This window comes from Chrysochloris asiatica, unplaced genomic scaffold (genome assembly GCF_000296735.1).
Source record: "Chrysochloris asiatica unplaced genomic scaffold, ChrAsi1.0 scaffold00001, whole genome shotgun sequence".
NCBI classification, from domain to species: domain Eukaryota; kingdom Metazoa; phylum Chordata; class Mammalia; order Afrosoricida; family Chrysochloridae; genus Chrysochloris; species Chrysochloris asiatica.
In genome coordinates this window covers 11,320,626-11,327,538 of record NW_006408519.1, presented here as the reverse complement: position 1 = coordinate 11,327,538, position 6,913 = coordinate 11,320,626, and the positions used below count along the sequence as shown (strand labels likewise).

General features: G+C 36.6%; 1 protein-coding gene across 1 annotated transcript in view; it reads right to left on the bottom strand.

Moving 5' to 3' along the window:
- PKHD1L1 (polycystic kidney and hepatic disease 1 (autosomal recessive)-like 1) overlaps positions 1-6,913 on the bottom strand; it is a 214,294-nt gene that overhangs the window by 93,626 nt on the left and 113,755 nt on the right. The window lies entirely within an intron of this gene.

Here is a 6,913-nt window from a genome sequence, read left to right as displayed (position 1 = left end):
AACTCACAGAAAATGATGTGAAATAAAAAAACTAGCAGCACCACACACACACAAAACACACAGAGAAATGACAGCAATCAATTCATACCTATACATAATAAAGCTGAATGTAAATGGATTAATGAACCAGTCAAGAGACAGAGAGCTGAATGGAGAAGAAAACAGGTTTCTTCATTATACTGTCTCAAAGAGACACATCAAAAGATGGAGACAGCCTAAATGCCCATCAACAGAAAAATAGTTAAACAATATAAAAATACTTTGGTACATACACACAATGGAATATTATGCAACACTGGAGAATAACAATGATTTGCAAAACACCTCACAAAATGAATTAATCTGGTGGACATTATGCTGAGTGAAATTAGTAAACCACAAAATGGTATGAGGACAAACACTGTATGAGACCAATGCTGTAAAAAATTAAGTTTCTTTCTTTCTTCTTCTTTTTTTTTTTTTTTATAAAAGAACAATGTGTGGTGGTTATCGGGGGAGAGGAGAAAAATTATTCACAGGCTAGAGGATAGACACATGTTAACCTGAGTGACAGGGCAGGAAATATAGCACAAGAGGGAGGTTAGCAAATGAAAGATGAAGGTATCAGGAGACAGGGCAGACTGCAAGAGTTAAAGTGACCAGAGATAGATACTGTTAACTGATGATACATGGAAGAGATGGTGATTGTAGTGATGAAATGGAAATATATGATCTGTCGAATGTAAATGGAGAGCATTGCAATCATTGTAATAAAGCAAAGTATATGATTTGTTAAATGTGAAACTTATGATCTGTTCTGTAAACCTTCACTTAATTCATAATGGAAGGTTTAAAAAATAATATATTTTAATGTGTTGTGTGTATATAAGTACACTTTTTCTTTCTTCTTAAATTATTTAACTCTTTTATAGTATTTCTACCACACATCTGTAATTTTGTCATACTGTGGTAGGTTGTATGTTGCTGCAATGCTAGGAAGCTATGCCACCGGTGTTTAAAATATCAGCAGAATCACCCACAGTTAACAGATTTCAACAAGGCTTCCAAGCTAAGACAGACAAGGAAGAAGAAGAGGCAAATTACTTTTGAATGGTTAGCCACTGAAAATCTTACAAATAGTAGTGGAACATTTTCAGATATAAAACTGGAAAATGAAAACATTATAAATAGCAGCAGAATATTGTCAGATATAGTGCTGGAAGATGAGCTCCTCAAGTTGGAAGGCACTCAAAAATGATTTGAGGAAGAGTTGCCTCCTCCCAGAACTGACCATGATGACACAAATGGAGTAAAGCTTTTGGAATATTCATTTGCTGACAGGACAGACCTCAATATGAGGAGATATAGCTGCAAATATCCATTAATAATCAAAACATGGAAAATATGAAGTATGAATCTAAGAAAATTGGAAGTTGTCAGAAATGAAATGGAACACATAGTGATCAAAATTCTAGGTATTAGTGAGCTGAAATGAACTGATATTGGGCATTTTGAATCAGACAATAATATGGTTCATTATGCCAGGAATGAGAAATTCATTGCATTCATAGTCTATAAAAAAGAAAATTTCAATATCATATAGTATAACATTGTCTGTGATAGGATAATATCCATATGCCTGCAAGGAAGACCAGTTAATACCATTATTATTCTAATTTACACACCAACCACTAAAGCCAGTGATGATGAAATTGAAGAATTCTACCAAGTTCTTCAGACTGAAACTGATCAAACATACAAACAAGATGCTTGGAGAAGGTGAAAAAGCTCAGTATCATCAGTCAAAACAAGGCCAGGGGCTGATTATGGAGTAGACAATCAGTTGCTCATCTGTAAGTTCAGGCTGAAGCTGAAGAAAATGAGAACAAGTCTACAAGAGCCAAAATATGACCTTGAGTATGTGCTACTTGAATTTAGAAACCATTTTGAGAAGAGATTTGATGCACTAGATACTAATGACGAAAGATCAGAAGAGTTGTGGGATAACATCAAGAACATTATACAGGAAGAAAGCAAAAGGTCAGGAAAGAAAGAAAAGACCAAAATGGATGTGATAACAGACTCTGAAACTTGCACTTGACTGTAGAAAACTAAAGCACATGGACAAAATGAGGAAGTAAGAGAATTGAACATAAAATTTCAAACGACAGTTTAAGAAGACAAAGCCAAGTATTATAATGAAATGTGCAAAGACCTGAAGTTTGAAAACCAGAGGGAAGAACAGGTTCACATTTCTCAAGCTGAAAGAACTGAAGAAAAAAATCAAGGCTCAGGTTGCAATATTGAAAGATTCTATGGGGGGGAAAAAAGCCACAACCCTGAATGAACCAGAAAGCATCAAAAGAAAGTGAAAGAATATAGTCACTGTAACAAAAGAAATTGTAGATGTTCACCCATTTAAGGAAGTAGCATATGATCGAAAACCAATGGTACTAAAGAAAGAAATCCAAGGAGCACTGAAGACATAGGCGAAAAACAAGGCTCCAGGAATGGATGGAATATAAATTGGAATCTTTCAACAAACTAATGAGGCACTGGAAACACTCATCTATGCTAAGAAATTTGGAAGACAGCTACCTTGTCATCTGATAGGTAGAGATCCATATTTGTGTTCATTTCAAAGAGAGGTGACCCACGGCAATGCAGAAATCAAATAATATCATTAATATCACAAGCAAATAAAATTTTGCTTAAGATAATTTAAAAATGTTTGCAACAGTACATCAACAGGAACTGTCAGAAAGTCAAGCTGGATTCAGAAGAGGCTGTGGAATGAGGGATATCACTGCTGATATCAGATGGATCTTGACCGAAAGCAGAGAATATCAGAAAGGTATTTACTTGTGCTTTCTTGACTATGCAAAAGCCTTTTACTGTGTGGAACATGACAAACTGTAGATGACATTGTGAAACCTGGGTATTCCAGAACATATAACTGTTCAGAAGAACCTGTACATAGGCCAAGAGAAAGCTGTCAGGACAGGACAAGGAGATACTGAATGGTTTAAAATCAGGAAAGGTGTGCATCAAGGTTGTATCCTTTAACCATACTTACTTATTCAGTATGTAAACTGAGCAAATAATCCAAGGGGCTGTATTTATATGAAAAAGAACAGGAGTCAAGATTGGAGGAAGACTAACAACCTGCGGTACATAGATGATACAACCTTGTTTGCTGGAAGTGATACACACGATGCAACCTTGCTTGCTGATCGTTTCTCTTAGTTTCTAACTTTTGCAGTCCAAGAGGACTTAAAATACTTACTGATGACGATCAAAGACTACAGACATCAGTACGGACTGCATCTCAATGTAAGGAAACAAAAATTCTCACAATCTGATTAATAAATAACATTATGATAAATGGAGAAAAGATTTAAGTTGTCAAGACTTCATTTTACTTGGCTCGACAGTCAACTGACTCATGGAAGCAGAAGTCAAGAAATCAAACAACATATTGCATTAGACAAATCTACTGCACAAAGCGTCTTTAAAGTTTGAATACTAAGGTGCACCTGACCCAAGTCATAGCATCACTTCATATACATGTAAAAGTTGTATAATGAATAAGGAAGATTATAGAAGAATTGATGCATTTGAGATACAGTGTTGTAGAATACTGAAAGTACCGTGGGCTGCCACAAGACAAACAAATCTGTGTTAGAAGTAGTACAGCTAGAATGCTCCTTAGAAGCCAGGATGGCAAGACTTAGTCTCTCATACTTTGGACATGTTATTAAGAGGATCAGTGCCTGGAGAAGGACATCATGCTTGGTAAAGGGGAGGGTCAACAAAAAAGAGGAAGATCCAAGAAGATGGATTGACACATTGGTAGTAGCAATGGCTTCAAACGTAACAATAATTGTGAAGACGGTGCAGGACCAGGCAGTGTTTTGTTCGGTTGTACACAGGGTTGTTATGAGACACAATTGACTTGAGATGTCTAACAGCAATAATAACATAGTACTAATTTTCAGCTGGAGTCCTGGTGTGGCACTGAGGATTAATGCGCTGGACTGCAAAGTTGGTTTGAGCTGTAAGGTCGGTGGTTCAAGCTTACCAGCCGCTCCTCGGAAACCCTATGCAGGGTCACTATGGGCAGGAACTGACTCAATAGCACTTAACAACAACAATTTTGAGCTAAGTTCTACTTTTGACATTTTCCTTATACTAACTCATTTAGTCCTTACAATAATTCTAGTATCATTCTAATTTTACCGAAGTACAAAACCCAAACCCATACCCACGGCCACTGAGCTGATTTGAGCTGATAGTGATCCAACAGAGGGTTTCCGAGACCAGGAATCTTTATGGAAGAAGACAGTCTCATCTTCCTCCTGAGTGGCTACTTGTGTATTTGAGCCACTCACTTTGTTAGCTGCTGCTCCTGCCATTATGTGCTTTCAAGTTGTTACCTACACACAGTGACCTTGTCTATGGTTTATGGGGCTCTAAATCTTTCTGGATGCAGAAAGCCTCATCTTTCTCCTGAGGAGCAGCTGGTGGATTTGAACTGCAGATCTTGCGGCTAGCAGCCCAATGCACGACCTACTACGCTCACAGAGCTCCAGCCCAGTGCTTATCTTACAGTGGCACCAGGGTTCCTTACAGAGCGATGACATAATATGCTCACAGGGCTGCTAAGTGGTATTGCTAGAAGGTGGAAGTCCTTTTCTAAAAGACTTCTTTTACAAATCCTGAAACAGGGTTTATCAATGAAATAGAGAACAATGCTCTTCTATTTTATACAGGAACCTATATTTTCTATTCTATTAGTAAAAGCCCTTTCATTTGCATCTCCCCCCTTTATAGAATTAAGATTTATTCCAAAGGCAAGAAAAAACCAAGCATTTATAAAGATAAGTATACATTATTTAACCCATCCAAACATCTGCACATCTATTTTTAACTTAGAAAATGGCAAATTCAAAAATGCCTTTTAAATTGTGTCACAACCTTAATACAATCTAGTTGTTTCCTGTCATAAAATTACTACTTATCCTTTGATAAGCCAAACCACATTTTACTATTACCTATCATTTAAACATTAAAATGAAAATAAAACTTGTTTTGCTTTTTTTCTCTCCCTCTTGATACATTCTGATATACTTTTGTTAGTTTTTTTCACTTTTTTTCTTATTTGCTAAGCTAAACAATTAAACAAAAAATTAGAATTATAAGCAGTTTTAATTTAGAAATGTCAGACATTCTCAAAGGTCACATGCATCATTACTCATTTGATAATAATTTCTTTCCCTTTATTCAATCAGTTCTAAAAATTTTACTCTGCTCTTTGGAAACCACTGCCGAGGATGTAAAATAAGAATTCAGTATCTGTTTTCAGTCATTCATGTTGTTGTTGTTATGTGCTGTGGAGTCAGTTCTGACTCATAGTGACTCTGTACAGGTTTTCCGAGGCTGTAAATCTTTACAGGAGCAGAAAGCCTCATCTTTCTCCCGTGAAACAGCTGGTAGTTTTGAACTGCTGTCCCTGAGGTTCACAGCCCGATTCATAACCACTATACTACCGGAGCGCCTTGTAGATGACCTCAAACAAAGAAGATCATTTACATGTGTGCATGCATTCATATGACTGGCTTCAAAATGTTCATGGCAAAATGCCATTTTCTTTTAGTTTTCTAAGATTTTTTTCTTGTGAATTGAGTAAAAGTTTACAGAGCATATCATCAGTTTATAACCAATAAACAATTTTATACATTTTGTTGTTTCATCTCAGTGAATGTAGTCCCCTCTATGTAATATCACTTATCCTACTTCCTCTTTGGGTTTCTTGTTTCCATTCCTCCTCGTTTCCTAACCCTTTCGAACTTTGTCCTTGGATAAATGCTGCTTTTTTTATTTTAAGCTGTTGATTATTCTAAGGTGCACACACGTCACTAGAGTTTTATTCCCCTTCTAGACCTATCTATTGATTGATTGGCTGATAATTGAACCACAGAGGTGAGTTCAGTGATGGACCTGAAAAGTTACTAACTGCCATAGTCTCCGGGTTCTACCAGTCTCTATTTAACCTGGTCTTTTGGGTAAGTTTTAGTTTGGTCCACATTTTCCTCTCACTATCCAGGGCCTTCTAATGTGATTCCTTTCAGAGCAGTTGGTAGTGGTTGCTGGGCAACAACTAGTTCTTCTGGTTTAGAGGAGTGGAGACTCACATTCACATTATGCATCAGGCCTCTGGACTAATTGTTTCCATGTGTCTTCAATTTTCATCATTCTCCTTTCCTCCAAACAGTGAGAGACCAATAATTGCACTTTAGATGTCTGTGCATGAGCTTTTAAGACCCTAGTCACTCCTCATCAAAGTGGGTGTAGAACATTGTCTTTGTGGACTATATTATGTTATGACTAAGATTATGGTCCTGAAACCCCAAGTCTAATATCTAATTCCCCTAAGATGTTTGGTTACATCTAAAAAGATTTCAAAGCACTGCCTCCTGTAGGCTCCGCCACATTCATGGCTATTTTTGCTGTAAAAGTAAATATCCATTTACAAATATTCTGTCAAACCTTTATATATTTGTGAGTATATTTCCACTCTCCTCCCCACCATTATATTTTAATCCCATTTTTCTACCAACTTTTTGAAGCCCCTTGTGTTGTTAGAGTTGTAAATCAGAGATTCTTAGCAGCAGAATGTGTCGGGGTTTTTTGTTTTTTAATAGAATGTTACATGGGAGCCTAACCATGTAAAATAGATGAAATACTTTATTAGTATACAACTATTTTATCAGTCCAAGCTGATATTTCTTATGCGTTAAATCAATGAAGACCCAACACACTGGTGATCACCCAAAGTTGACATTTGGCAAATATGTATTTGGGTATATTCAAGGTTTCAGAATGAATGAAAATGAAATGGAATGGATTAGTCACATGTCCTTGGATTCATCCC